At 29.9% G+C, this 16,856-nt stretch overlaps 1 non-coding gene across 1 annotated transcript; it reads right to left on the reverse strand.

Annotated features, from left to right (window-relative positions):
* Nucleotides 1-11,038: 11,038 nt before the first annotated feature.
* Nucleotides 11,039-11,145, reverse strand: LOC149519720 (small nucleolar RNA R71). Its single transcript, XR_016341148.1, has one exon. It is a non-coding gene; the product is annotated as a small nucleolar RNA R71 (small nucleolar RNA).
* Nucleotides 11,146-16,856: the final 5,711 nt, after the last annotated feature.

The raw sequence follows: 16,856 nt of genomic DNA on the forward strand, positions 1-16,856 counted from the left end.
GATAGTTTCACTTAAGCTTAAACACATTTAAATTTGAAATGTGATCTTGTAATTTAAATGAAGTTGACCAAATGTGGGAAGCTTCTTGGATGGTCGGGAGCTTGTGTAGTTGAATGGGACTATTGGATTGGTCCATTTATGCTACTCATGCTTAGGTGTCTTTACCAAGTCAACATCTTTTAAATTTTGAATGTGAGATTTGGCTAGTTTAAATTCAAATGCCAAATCCTTTTAATTATTTCACTTGGCTTAAAACTCTTTTGAATTTGAAAGAATTCTCATACACAAGACTTTTCCTTTTGACCAAACATATCATCTGCATGCACTGCCAAAGTTGCCACCTTTTGCATGGATTGAAACTCATTAAATGTATGGCCTTATAGGCTTTGATAGACTCTTTCATGGCTTGGTTGAATGTCATCAACTAACTTTACATGAAGTGCAGGGTTCGTGCATGGCTTCCTCTTATAACTATTGCATGGTTTGCATGAATTTGACTTTTATGTCTAAGTTGACTCATTTCTTCATGTAAACTAATAACACTTAAAATTATATTGTTTTACAAGTCTTATTTAGGTGAAAAAATTTTAAATTTTGGTTGAATTTGATACTTTTAATGTTGAATTCTTGAGTTTTAGGGTTAAAGATCTTTATAACATGGAATCCATGCAAATTCATACAAGCATAAATACAATGAACATTTAGCCTAGAGATGAGGAAGTTTAGTTGAAATCCTACTTATATTGAAACTTCTATATCCATTCAGCTAAAGAGAATTCTACTTGCATAAAGATTCCAAAGCATTCGGCTAACCTATTTTCAAGAGAACTTAATGCACATGTGTGATAATTGAAGGGTTCTATGTAAGGAAAGACACTATAAGGACATCTGCCCAAGAAAGATTCGGTGCAAGAATGACTATTTTGATTATCATTTAAAGATTTATGTTTCAATAAGGATTGTGCAAGATAATTATCAAGAGATGAATGAGAAACAACAACATTATCTTAGATTTCAAACTTTAGCTGAACCTATCAATAATTTTGAGATCAAGGTGAAACAATCTAATAACCAATGCCTATGATGAAATCCCATGTAGTATAATCAACCGAGATCATTCAAGCTTGAAGAATCCTATTCGGCCAAATCTCTTGAAGACCAAGATAATTGCTATCCTTTAGTGTTTTGACAAGATTAAACTTGTGAAGCCTTGTATCTACCCCATAGTCGAATCCTCAATTATAGGGAGGCTAGTTCTTGGTTCGCACACACCTTGCATCCCATTTTTTTCTTCTATTTTTGGTTTTACTCTAGTTATTTTTAGTATTCTTAGTTCTTTTTAAGTTTTATTTGTATTCGGTTAAGGTTATAGATTAGCCATTGCAAAAAGCTTTTCTTTTCTTACTTCTTTCCAACACAAGCATTTTTTTAGTTTCAAGATTTATTCCTTTTCAATGCTCTTTATATTCTTGTTTTAGTTTTCAAGTTCTTATTAAGCTTTCTTATTCTAGTTTTCATAATCTTGTTTCTTTGTTGGTGGTTTATAAGTAGTTTTTCTTCATTACAAGATTTAGCTATATTTCTTGTTTCATTCTAAATTTCGATTTTAATGCAACTTTGTTATAATCTTTCTTTATGACTTTCATTGTATTCGATTTTTCCTAAATTTGGTCATTTTCAAGTTTCAATTCTTGTTCTTTAGATCCAGGCCTATACAATCTTTCTTTTATGTTCTTGTTTATTTTTTTTGCAAATCAACTTCAAGCTTTCATTGATTTAGATATAAGGGCTTAGGTTATCAACTTTGGTACTTGAATCCACCCAACAATTAAAGTCTATAATCATCGTGGGATGATACTCCACTTCACTCATTATTATTACTTTATTACGATCTGTGCACTTGTAGGTGTTACAAAAATAAGCAATCAAGTTTTTTGGCACCACTTCCAGGGATTATAGCGGTGTTCAATTCAATATCAATAAGGATTATTTACTTTTTTGTAATCTAACATTTACTTTTTTTGCTTTTATCTATTTTGAGCTTTTATTGTTTGTATGCGCCAACCTAAAAGTGTTGACCTAGCTCCATTCAACCAAGAAATTAAAAGAACTTTAAGGCATTTAAGGAGAGAGCAAACAACATCACCTACACCAACACTAATGATGAATGCAAACAATAAAGGTCAAAAAACTTTGAGGGATTATGCTGTCCCTATTGTTGATGGTTTTCAATCATCCATTCGAAGGCTAGCTGCACAAGCTAACAACTTCGAGATCATGCCTTCGATCATACAGCTTTTATGGTGAGATGGTGATCCAATAGGGGAGGTGAATTGAATTTCTCCAAATTCTTTCCCAAAACTAGATTTCAATATAATTGAATGGAAATTAAAACCAATATCAAAATATGATACAAATAACAATAAATTGATAAACTATAAGCAAATATAAACTATAATCAAAATAAAAAGATAGGGATAGAGAAATCAAACACAAGGATTTATAGAGGTTCGATCCTTCTCCACAAGGCACCTACATCCTTTCTCTTGGTTTTCCACACCAAGGCTTCAGTTCACTAATCTTGCATTGAGAGTACAACCTTATCTTTTTCTTCCTAAGGCTTAGGATAATAACCTCTACCTTTACACAATTAAGAGGATAAATCACCTTTTACTTACAAGATAACCCAAATGATTTTTGCAAACTAAAATATCTTTCAAGGTTGAGTGTTTTCCTAATGAAGTACAAAGAAAATGGTGAATGAAACACAACAATATTTTGGATACAAGAAATACAAAGGATATTGAATTTAAGTTCTAAAATTCTTGATTTCTTTTAGAGAATGAAAATATAACTTGTTTGATCTTGCTCTCTTGATTCATCAGCCTTCTTGATGTGTTGGATTGTCCAATTTATAGAGGAATTGAAAAACTAGCCATTGGGGATGGTTTGGAGTTGAAAAGAAAATGTTCAAGCTTGAAAAACTAGCCATTGGAGTTTTTTTGGGCATAGGGGATCAATCCTGTGCCTTACCAGATCGATCCCTTTTTGTAGGGGATCGATCCTTTTCGATGTTTTTCAAGTCTATTTTGTTTCTATAAGAAAAATCATTCGATCCATTATAAGAAGGGATTGATTGGTTTAGCTAGGAGATCGATCCTTTAACCCAGGGGATCAATCCATTCAAGCTAGGTAGTTGTCTCTTGTTTGTACTCTACTCACTAATTTGATCACATCTTGAGCTATACAATTCCAAATCAAAAACCATTTAAAGATTTAGAAACTGGACTTAAAGTCCTTTCTATCCATATAAAATTCGTCACTAATTCATTGCATACGAATTATAGTGAATTTTCAAATCTACCCTTTTTGCAAATTTTAGACAACTGCAAAGTGCCTAGTAAAATTCAAAATCTTTTCTTAGAAAATTTGGATTTTGATTTTGTTTGATCCATTAGAAAGTAAATTCAAAGAGCTTTAAAACCATATAAAATTCAAATATTAAAACTTTGTGAATTAATATAGAAAAATAAAAGAAGTTCAATGTTAGAAAACTTTGTTATTGTAAAACAACTTTCATAAGTTAATCTATTTCTCAAAGCCAATATTATCAAAGTTGTATTAAGTCCAAAATGAATAAGTTCACTCTAAAAACAACAATTAGACTTGTATTTAAATTCAAATAAATAATGTTTAAAGATAGTTTTGATTTAAGATATAAGGAAACATAAACAATTTTTGCTTAAACTTTGAAAATGATATTATTTATTTAGTACCAAAACAATAAAACTTAAGAACATGCACTAAATAAATCTTTTTCAAAATCTCAATTAAGCTTATTTAGCTTAATGTTTTGTCATTTCTAAACAAGGATCAATCTAAGCTAACAATCTCCCCTTTTTTGAAATGACAAAACTTAAAGATAAATTTGTTTGATAAAAAAACACTTTCTTTAAGACATTTAAGATTTTTAAAAAACATTTTGAAAAACTCCCCCTCAATTAATACATCTTAATCCAACATAAATCAACAAACATATGTTAGTCAAATATATCAAATAAGCACAATCAAACATATGTATGTCTAGTACAAGCAAATTTGTCAATATGATAGTTCTCCCCCTTTCTATGATAGTAAAAAGTCATGAGCATATTAATAAGCAAATAAACACAAGAGGCATCATTAACAGATATATTCATGAAACATTTTTCTCCTTTTTTGTTTAATCTCTTTATACCAAAAGTACCTATATCAATTGCTATAAGTATACAAGAAGAAATATCTCAAACTCACCCCATTTTTGTCATTTCAAAAGAAAGAGAGATCAATTCAAGGCATAGGACAAAATGCATGATACCAGTAATATCAAAAGTATTTTTGAATGCATGTAATCAAGTGTGTTCACAATTTCAAATACATGTATTTAAACACAAAAGCATAAAAATATTCTAATGTATCTAATTTTAGCATTTTAGCACAAGTCATCAAATTTACTACATGTAATTTATGAGCAAAGGATAATGAATGATATGCAAACTACTCATAAATCACGTTATTGTAGATGTGCTTAGCACATAAAACATCAATAGCAATTAAGAATAAATTCAAGCACATATATTTAAGCCATACCAAATGTTAAGGATACCGATTATTAAAGGTATGTCATTAAGAAGAATACCAATTGCTATCACAAAATAACTCATTTTAATCCAAGCAAAACTGTATTCTAAGATTTTTTTTTTAAAGAAGAAGTAATGAATTTAAGGCACACACAATTTTACATGAAAGGTATAAGCAACAAGGATCACACATACTAAATAAGCATCAATGAAAGTTCAAAAGATTCATTAGCAATTTTGTCCAACAACTTTCAAAGATCACACATATTTCAAGCATATGAAAGATTTAATCAATAGTTCTAATATGATAAAACCAACATTTCATAAGCATAACCTATCCAAAATAAGAACCATAAGCTCATACATATGTAATGATTCATGAGTATTAATGAACAATTAGGTTCAATCATCATGTCATAACAAAGATTATATAAGCATGATTTTTCAAACATGATGAGCACATATGCTATAGCAAAGAAATAATGAAAGCATAATCATTCAAATGTAATCCAAATTATTTCAAGGCATAGCAATGTACTTAACTCAAACATATGCAAGTATTCAACATATATTTTAATCAAAATCATACAAGCATATGCAAAATACATAAGCAATATAGCTAATTAAAAAAATATGCAAGCATTTAGGCACAATTTGGTGCTTGCCATCTCAATGATCTTAATAAATGAACATGTATATAAATTTCAAATTTATAATTCATAATCTATCAGTCAAATCAATTTAAAGATCAAGAAATCAACATAGCCAACTCATAGCCATGTTCAAAGATTCATCTTAAACAAATATTCATGCAAAAAATATATATTAATAACATCAAAGCAATCAAGAACTATGCATGAATATTAATCAAAGTGAATTAAGCTATCCAAGCTTTAAAAAAAATATTAAGACAATTTTTATCAAATAGCTTGGTGACTAATTTATACAATGTGTTCATATGTTCAAGCACAATATCTCATTTTTGTACACAATCAAAACATTTAAAAACAAATAAGTTTTTTAAGCACATATCAAAGTAAGCAAGTATTCAAACTCATTCATCATAGGCACATAGCATAGAGTCAATACATTTACCTCCATTCATATCAAGCTAGGTTGTTTCGCTCATTTGGATTTGAGTTCTTCATTCCAAATGTTTGAGCAAATCTTTAAGGTACTTGAATTTGATTGATGAAGATGCTTTGCTTGCTATACTTGAAACTTAGAAAATTTCATGCTTATTTCAAGTTCTCCTAGCATGAACTTAGAAAATTTTTTGACAAAAGATTTTCATTAGAAGCATCAAGAAAATCAATTGATAAAAATTATTTCAATTGTTAGAAAATGAATTTCACATTCTAAGTCATTATAGGCAAAAGAAATTTTGTTCATTAAGCACAAGTTGCCAATAGCAAAAGAGACATATACTTAAGCTAGAGGCCCTATATCAATTTAAATATCAAATAGCATAAAAATGGCACTAAAGCAAAAGTTCTCATGTAATATGCAAAAGTCAATTTATGGGAATAATGAACACAAGGAAGACATATTCAATATTCAAAATTATTCAAGAAAACACAAAATAATATGTCAAATGCCATATAGAACTTGAAAGCACAAGGAAGACATATTTATAATAAAAAACATAATCAAGAAAATTTCATCACAAACAAATTAAAGGCCATAATCAACAATGACTTAAGGCAAGCATAAGCATTATAAGAAAATCATTTACTTAAGCCATGTTGCAAGCATGTCAAGTAATGCTCAATCATATTCATATAAGCACACCCTTGATAAGAATAATAGATAAACTAACAACACAAATCATTTTAAAAAACAAGTTGTTCATCAATTTAAAAACACAAATGAAAAGAAAAAACATTTAAGCACAAGAGCAAGCATATCACAAAAGCATTTCACAAATTAAGTAATAAACAATTTAAGCACTTTTAAATCACAAGTATTAAGGTCAAGTTGAACCAATCTCATATGAGAACATATCCTGACCAAAAACATAGATGAACGAAGAATCAATATATATCTTTTAAGCACATAAAGTTCATCAATTCATCAACCAAGAGAAGAAATAAATCTTGAATTAACAAGGATAAAGAATTAAAGCATAGTTTAAGACTATTTCATAAGAAATCAAAAGATGAACAATAGAACATCAATATATATGATTTAAGCATAAGATGATCATCAATTTCTACACAAATCAAGAGTTACAATAATTGAGAATAAAATAATCAAGTTTAAATAATATTTCACAAGATTCAAGAATTGCCAACAAATGGAGCAATTTCAAACATCATGGTTATATAAGCATGTTCAACAATCGCTAATCATATGCATAAAAATCACAAAAATCATTTCCATCATGCTAAAATCATTCAAAAAAATATATTTATGCAAAATACAATAGGATAATCCATTCAAAGCTTAATATGTCTAGGATTTTGATTTTTTCATTTTAAAACTCATTTTTGCTTGAAAAATACCTTAATAAATCTCAAAAATAGTCAAGCTCATTTTTAACCATCTTGAACCATTCCAACAAGTTTCAATTAACAAAGTTGTTCAAGTAGTGATTTGGCCTTAGAAGCAAGGAAATCAAAAAGCCAATTCTTAAACCTTACATTTCCTTTAAAAAGGCTACTAAGATGGACAAAAATGTTAAAAATATATTTTAAGCTCTTTAAACCATTTAGAAAAATTTTATATCAGAATTTGAAATTATCCAAATGATTTTTCTGCCCATGTATGGTCAAAAACAAGATTTGATCTTTTAAGCTCTAAAATCCTTTAAAACTTGCATGTAACAATATGAAAAATAAAACCCATTGCAAGTCAATCAAGTTTTTCTTTGTTTGAGCAAGTTTAAATCATTGAATACAAGATATTCAAATTCTTTTTACATTTGAAAACTTACTAAAATAAAATTTTATATTTTCAAGCTGGACTTTTAGCAAAAATTATTTTCAAAGCAAAACTTAAAATTTCAAAATCATTAAGCTTTGAATGCTCCTCCTAAGTTTGTGCATAAATATAGAAACAATTTAGCACACAATTAATCACATCAAACACCAATAGCAATTTCACAAAGCATGATATCATCAATATCCAACATTCATATACACAATCATGCATAAGCACAAGTTTTCAAAAATGTCAATTTCACAAACAATATCAAAATATTAAGATCATTCATGCAATCCCAATATTAAGAGCGTTCACATGTAATCCAACAAATTCATTAGAGCATACATGAATTCTCCTAAAATTGTATCTCAAGCAAATAAGCATTAAACACAATGACAAGCATGAGGAATTATTAAAATCATACATTCAAGAGCAAAAATAAATACATACACAATCAAGCTCATATTTTTCAAAATCATGCAAATTATAACATATAATCAATTTCAATCAAATTTGCAATATCAACATAACATATGTGGGCATATATTTTTTTCAAAACAATTTAGAATCAATCAAGATATATCAATAAAGCATATAGCAATTAAGCACTTCAACATGCAACCAAGAATAGGCAACCAATTTCGAGTACTCTTCAAATAAACATTAGGCTTAGAGGTTAACCATTTTCATTATGTGTCAAGAGTATCTAATCTTCAAAAGCACATTGTAGCACCTTGCTCTAGCCTACCTATAAGAGACATTCTCATTTTATTTTAGGTACTCAAATCGCTTTGGGTCTTTGAGAGTTAGTGACCAAGTCTCTAGTTCTTTACAGAACCCATACTTGCCAATTCTAAATAGAAATTTTCTTGTTATAGGACAAGTATATGTACTATGACCATGAAAATGACAAAAATTAAATTTAATCATTTTATTGCTTAATGAACTCTTTAAAAGCTTTTATTTTTCATTCATCAATTCATCACATTTTTTTTTCAAAATAATTTTTTTTTCTAAAAATTCATTTATACTTTAAGAGGTTTGAAATTCTATTTTCAATTTTTCATTTTCTTTTTCCAAAATTTTTTTTGCATTCATTAAAAAATCATTTTCAACACTTAATTTTGAAATCATTTTCTTATATTTCCTCTTCATTGATTCACATTCAACATATAACTCATTATAAGCATCTTGCAATTTGTCAAAAGTATATAAATTTGAATAAATAGAATTAGAGATTACCTCTGGATCTTCAAGAGCCATGAAACATGACGCATTTTGATTGGATTGCCGTCTTTCAAGTATTTCATCTAACTTCTCCCATATCTCGTTTGAGGTTGAGCACTTTGATACAATGTTGAAATTGTAGGAGTCAAGAGCTCCATCACTTTGCCTTGGGATCATTTATCACTTGCCTTATATAGTTTGCATCATTTGAAGAAATTCTAAGCCTTTTTTCTATCCCATTATAAGTTTTAAAATCATGGGCCATTATGAACACCTTCATCCTCATTCTTTATTCATAAAATTCATATTATTAAACATGGGAGCTTTAAGGATTTTCTCACCATCTTGGAACCTAAATTAAGCCATAAGATCATTATTCAAGGTGGTTAAACCTACAAAAAGAGACCAAAGCTCTTATACGAATTGTTAGCTTTTTAGGTGAGATAGTGATCCAAGAGGTGGTGAATTGGATTGCTCCAAATTCTTTCCCAAAACTAGATTCCAATATAATTGAATGGAAATTAAAATTGATATCAAAATATGATGCAAATAATAATAAATTGATGAACTATAAGCAAATATAAACTATAATAAAAATAAAGAGATAGGGCTAAAGAAATCAAACACAAGGATTTATAGAGGTTCAGTCATTCTCCACAAGGCACCTACATCTTCTCTCTTGGTTGTCCACACTAAGGCTTCAATCCACTAATCTTGAATTGAGAATACAACTCTATCTTTTTCTTCCTAAGGCTTAAGATAAAAACCTTTACCCTTACACAATCAAGATGATACCTCACCTCTTGTTTACAAGATAACCCAAATTAATTTTACAAACTAAAAGACCTCTCAAAGTTGAGTGTTTACCTAATGAAGTACAAAGAAAATGGTGAATGAAACACAACAATATTTTGGATATAAGAAATACAAAGGATATTGATTTAAGTTCTAAAACTCTTAATTTCTTTAAGAGACTAAAAATATGACTTGTTTGATCTGACTCTTTTGATTCATCAACCTTCTTAATGTGTTGGAATGCCCAATTTATAAAGGAATTGAAGAACTGGCTATTGGGGATGGTTTGGAGTTGAAAAAAACATTGAAGCTTGAAAAACTAGTTGTTGGAGCTTTTCTAGGCATAGGGGATCAATCTTATGCTTTACCCAATCAATCCCTTATTGTAAGTGATCGATCCTTTTTGGTGTTTTTCAAATCTATTATATGAAAAATAAATTAATCCATTATAAGAGAGGAATGATTGGTTTAGTTAGGGGATTGATCTTGTAACCTAGGGGATCAATCTGATCAAGCTGGGAGATTGTCTCTTATTTTGCACTCCACTTATTAATTTGATCATATCTTGAGTTATACAATTCCATATCAAAAATAATTTGAAGATTTAGGAACTAGACTTAAAGGGCTTTCTATCCATATAAAATTCATCACCTAATTCATTGTAAGCAAATTATACTGAATTTTCAAAACTACCCATTTTGTTGTTTTTAGACAACTGCAAAGTGTCTAGTAAAAATTCAAAATGTTTTCTTAAAAAATTTGGATTTTGATTTTATTTGATCCATTAGAAAGCAGACTCAAAGAGCTCTCCAACCACATAAAATTCAAATATTAAAACTTTGTGAATTAATACAAAAAAAATAAAAGAAGTTCAATGTTGGAAAACTTTGTTCTTGTACAACAACTTTCTTAAGTTAATCTATTTCTCAAAGTCGATGTTATCAAAATTGTATTGAGTCTAAAATGAATAAGTTCACTTTAAAAACAACAATTGGACTTTCATTTAAATTCAAATAAATAATGTTTAAAGATAGTTTTGATTTGAGATATAAGAAAAAATAAAGAAATGTTTGTTTAAACTTTGAAAATCATATTATTTATTTAGTACCAAAATAATAAAACTTAAGAACATGCACTAAATAAATCTTTTTATTATTTAGCTTAATGTTTTGTCATTTCAAAATAAGGATCAATTCAAGGTTAACACATACAAATGGTCAAAGCTTTTATACAGTTTGACAATTGACCAAGTGATGATCCTAACCTTCATTTGTCAAATTTTCTTAAATTATGTGATACTTTTAAGTATAATGATGTTTTTAGATAATGCAATAAGACTAAAGCTTTTTCCTTTTTCTCTAAGGGATAATGAAAAAAGATGGTTAAGTTCATTACCATCTGGATCAATTAGAACTAGGGAGGATTTTGTATAAAATTTCCATGTGAAATTGTTTCCACCTACCAAGACTGCCAAGATGAGGAATAAAATAACCACCTTTCTGTAAGTGGATAGTGAGAATCTCTATGATGCTTGGGAAAGATTCAATGAGCTATTAAGAAAATGCCTTCATCACAGCTTTCTCGATGGCTATAGATTTAGATATTTTACAATGGTCTTAATTCCATCCATGAGAACTACCTTTGATTTTGTAGTAGAATAGTGTAATGAGCAAAACACTTGAATAGGCTTATGAGTTCATAGAGAAAATGGCCACCAACAATTATCAATAGAGTATGGAATGTAAGGTATACAAGAAACCTACCAGTGTTTATGAGTTAGATGCCTTTACTTCCACTAATTCATAGTTGGTAACTTTACTAAAGAAATTTAAGCCTTAAGAACCCTATCAGAAACCATCTATGCCATTCAAAATCACTTTATGACTTGAAAAATATGTGATGGACCACATGCAAGTGATAAGTGTCAATTTAAGATAGAAATGGTTTAGTATGCTTAATATCAGTCAACCCATTATGAATCTTCTATCCTTAAAGAAGTAGTCATTCAAAAAGCTACTTTACAAGATCGGATTAAATCCATTAGGAGTTTAAAATTACAAATTACTCAATTAGCTAAAAACCTCTAAATCAACTAGTACACCATAACTTTGAAAAGTGGAAAGACTTTAGCTGAGCAACTAATTACTTGGAAGGTGACCTTAAAAGAACCAGTTGAAGAGGTGATTGTAGAAAATGATAAAAGAAATAAGCTGCCTCCAGAAAGAGTTCCCCCAAAATTGTCCAATCTAATAATCCCATTTTTCTAAAGATTTTAAAAGCAAAAAGAAGAGAGGCAATTTGTGAGATTTGTTAAGCTTTTTAAAAACTTACAAGTCACCATTCCCTTTGTTGAGGCCATAAAGTACATGCCTAAGTATGCTAAGTTTTTGAAAGGTATTTTGTTCAAGAAGAGACGATGGGAAAACTATGAACTAATAGCAGTCGCCTAAGAGTGCAATACCATCATACAAAAAAAGATACCACTAAAATTTAAAGATCCAAGGAGTATTACTATTCCTTACATTATTGGTAATCAATATTTTGACAAAGCATTGTGTGGTATTGGTGCAAGTGTTAATGCAATGCCTTTATTTATTTTCAAGGAAATTAGTGAAGAAGATCTTGAACCAATCATGATGACCAATCAACTGGCCAATGGGTCTCTTAGGCATCTAGAGGGTAGAGTAAAAAATTTAATGGTATGACTTGGAAGACTAATGTTCCTAACCAACTTTGTAGTTTTGGATCTTGAAGAAAGTGTCTAAGTACTAGTCATATTAGAAAAACCCTTTTTGAGAACTAGTAATGCCATGATTGATATGTAAAAAAAAAAACTTACCATGAGGATGCATGATCAAGAAGAGACTTTCAACATGAAGACATCCAAAAAGGTGATGCTTGAGCAAATTTTCATAACATTATGCTTTGAACCAAAAATAGACTTCAAGTTGGAATCGTCGAATCCAAGTTTTAAACCATCAATCGAGGAACCCCCAACATTGGAGTTGAAGCCCTTGTTACCTCACTTTCATAATGTATTCTTAGGCAAAGCATTCACCCTTGTAGTTGCATCTCTCCAGCCCTAAGCTAAGAGTAAAAAGATAAGTTGTTAATTGTGCTGAAGAAACATAAAAAGGCATTTGCTTGGTCAATAGTAGACATCAAAGGTATTTAGCCTAATGATATGTATGCATAAGATCTTGCTGAAAGATGACCACAAGGCAATGATTGAACAACAAAGGCATTTGAATCCTGTTATAAAAGAGGTAGTAAAAAAAAAATTATCAAGTGGTTGGATGCAGAATCACTTATCTTATTTCAGATAGTTTTTGGGTGATCCTAGTTCAATGTGTACTAAAAAAGGAAAGAATGACAATGGTCACCAACGGGCATAATGAATTGATTCTAACTTGAACTATTACTGGATGGATAGTCTGCATGGATTATAGGAAATTAAATAAAGCAACTCACATGGATCATTTCTTATTGCCATTTGTAGACCAAATGCTTGATAGATTAGCTAGTCATTAGTATTACTATCTTTTTTATGGATATTTTGGCTACAATCAAATAGCCATAGCTCTGTAACACTAAGAAAAAACTACTTTTATTTGCTTGTATGGCATGTTCACTTTTAGAAAAATGCCCTTTTACCTTTGCAACACCCTTGCCACATTCCAATGATGTATGTGGCAATTTTTTCAAACATGGTGGAAGATATTTTGGAGGTATTTATAGATGACCTTTTAGTCTTTGGTGATAATTATGACTTATGCCTTGCCAATTTGTCAAGGGTATTTCAAAGGTGTGAGGAAACCGATTAGGTATTCAACTAGGAAAAGTGCCACTTCATGGTGTAAGGAGGAATTATACTTGGTCACAAAGTGTTTGCAAAAGGGATCGAAGTTGATCAAGCAAAAATAGATGTCATTAAAAGATTACCCTTGCCCACTTCAATCAAAGAGATTAGGAGTTTCTTAGGGTAAGCTGGTTTTCATAGGAGATTCATCCATGATTTCCCCAAAATTGCTCCAAAATTTCTAATCTACTATGCAAGTTATTGGAGAAAGACACTAAGTTCAAGTTCAACCAAGGCTGTGCACTAGCATTTGAAACTTTAAAAGTCAAGTTGATTAAGGCACCCATTCTCTCATGGCCCGATTAGAATCAATCCTTTGAGCTTATGTGTGATGCAAGTGATTTTGTAGTAGGAACTATATTAGGGCAAAGAAAAACAAGATTTTTCACCCTATCATAGTGACACAAAGCTTAATTATGCCATAATAGAAAAAGAATTGGTTGCTGTAGTCTTTGCTCTAGAAAAATTCAAATATTACTTAATAGGAACAAAGGTGATTATGGACACAGATCACACTGTTGTTAAGTATTTGATTATAAAGAAATATTTTAAACCACGGTTGATTAGATGGGTCTTGCTTTTACAAGAAATTAACTTGGAATCAAGGAAAAAAAAGCTGTGAAAATGATATGGCAAATCACTTGTCAAGGATAAAAAAGAAAGCAGTTGATGAAGAGGTTATTTAAGAATTCTTCCCAAATGAGAAACTTTTTGCAATCCAAGAATTACCATGGTATGCTGACATGGTAAACTACCTTATGGGTAATTTCCTTCTACCTAATTTGAATTATCAATAAAAGAAAAATTTTTTGCATGATGTTAAATATTATGTGGGGGATGATCCTTTTTTATTTAAGCAATGTAAAGATCAGGTGCTAAGAAAATATGTCCAAAAAGAAGAAGTGGAGAGTATTCTATGACAATGCCATGCATTAGAATATGGAGGACATTATGAAGGGGAAAGGACGATAGCAAAGGTATTATAATGTGGTTTCTATTCATTTACCCTAATTAAGGATGCATATAGGTTTTTCGCTCAATGTGCTAGATGTTAAAAGGGAGGGAATCTAACTAAGAGACAGAAAATGCCACTAAATAGCATTTTGGAAGTTGAAATCTTTGATGTATGGGGGATAGATTTTATGGGCCTGTTCGTGTCATCTTATGGGAACATTTATATTTTACTAGCAGTAGATTATGTTTCCAAATGGGTTAAAGCCATCACCTCACCTTCTAATGATGCCAAGATAGTACTTAAGTTTTTAAATAAAAACATTTTTTTTAGGTTTGGTGCACCTAGGGCCATTATAAGTGATGATGGCACCCATTTCTATAACAAAATTTTTGAAAAATTATTAGTTAAATATGGAGTGACCCATAAGATAGCTATGACCTATCACCCTCAAGCTAATGACCACTCTAAGGTTTTTAATAAGGAGATTAATATAAATTTGAAAAGATTATAAACCTGTCTATGAAAGACTCAATAGTTAAATTAGATGATTCTTTGTAGGCATATAAAACATCATTCAAAACACCTTTAGCAATGTCTCCTTACCAACATATATAATAGCATCAAAACACATTTAGCAATGCCTTCATTCCAAATAGTTTATGGAAAAGCTTGTCACCTCTCTATAAAATTAGAGCACAAAGTGTATTGGGCCATTAAAAACCCTAATCTTGATCAAAACCTAGCAAGTGAAAAGAGGCTATTACAACTAAATGAGTTGGATTAATTCAGATTGTGAGACTATGAAAATGCCAAGCTATATAAAGAAAAAAATGAAAAGATGGCATGATAAAAAGGATCATTGAAAAAAACCATGAACTTGGTCAATAAGTGTTATTTTTCAATACTCAGCTCAAACTATTTCCCTTGCAAGCTTAAATTAAGATGGAGTGAACCCTTCATTGTGACTAAAGTCTTTTCACATGGAGCTATAGAAATTATGGATAAGGAGGAAAAACATTATTTTAAGGTTAATGGGCACAGATTGAAGATTTATGAAGTGGAAGCTGCAAAGCAAGTAGAATAGGTTATGCACTTAATTGAACCAACCAATTTAGGCATAGTTAAGCTTGACCAAAACTAGCACTGCTTAGGAGGCAACCCAAGTTTTACTTTAATGGTTTATGCACTTGTTTCTCTATTTTTATTTTAAATGTTTAGGATAGGTATGCTTTGATTTGTTTTTATGTTTTTGAGTTTTGTAGGGATGGAATGGATGCAAGGTGATGCCTCATGAAGAATACAAAGAGATTCGGCTTTAAAGCAGATTTAGGGGAGTATTTTTTGCCTAGTTAAATGTGTTATTTTGAATAAGTGTGGGAGGGAAAGGATTTTTTTTAACTAAACTTGATTTTAAATCTTTTACCTATTTTTGCTTTATGTTCAAACTGAATTAGCATGCTAAAATCTTTATTATGCAAGCCTGGTCAATATTGCATGAATTTTTCAAGAATGACTCAAATATGATATAAGGATAGGGATGAATGTGGTGAAGCATGAAACAAGTTCATAAGTAAGTTTTTCTTTGGAACATAATTTTTATGTTTATGTTTTAATGCTTGATTTATGAGATGCATTAATTTTTGTGGAAAGTTTGTAATATAATAAGTTGTAAAGAAATTTAAAGTAAGAATACTACTTCAGAATTGATCTACTCAACCTTTGAGGTGAAATTCTAGATTGTACTTGATTCAAGAGATGATCTAAGTATTTTTAAGACAGTTTGAGCCTTTTCAAGCCTATCTTTTATGATGCATCCCTAATACCTTTACTTTTTAGCCTTTTATATATATACATATCATTTTCTTTGTTTATTTAGCCATATAAATTTGCCAAAAGCCTTTTTTGAAAGTTATCCCTTTTTGTTGTTTTACCTTAATCCAATATGCTTACACATAGTTTGGACATTTCTATGTATTTGGGAGGAAGGGAGGTGCAAGGAAAACAGAAAAAAATCGAGAATGGCTTAGTAAAAACAATGCCAAAATATAAATGATGCCTCAAAGTCTTGAAAAAGTGGAAAAAATTCTCAAATTCTTGATCTTTATTCCAAGAAGTTCAAGAAATTAAGCTAAGGGTTTATGAGCCTAAAATTCCTTTTTCCTATCTTAACCCAAGCCTTACATTACAAACCTTAAAAACCTTTTGATCTTGAGTCAAATGTGTAAGTCTAATATTAATGGAGAGGGAAAAGAAAAGTAAATGTATGAAGTTTATTTTATCATTAAGTGGATATGTGTGATGTATTTTTCATTTTTTTTGCTTAAATTATATGTACGGATTAGAGATGGAGTAATTTCATATGCATGAAGATTATAAGACATTCAAAGCTTACTTTTTGAATGAGTTACTTGTGTATCTATGTTTGTAATTATCTTTACATTATGCTATAGTGTATGATTGAGAATTTGTTTATTTT

This window comes from Durio zibethinus, chromosome 3 (genome assembly GCF_047325235.1).
Source record: "Durio zibethinus cultivar Kanyao isolate XHJ-2024 chromosome 3, ASM4732523v1, whole genome shotgun sequence".
Taxonomy (NCBI): Eukaryota; Viridiplantae; Streptophyta; class Magnoliopsida; order Malvales; family Malvaceae; genus Durio; species Durio zibethinus.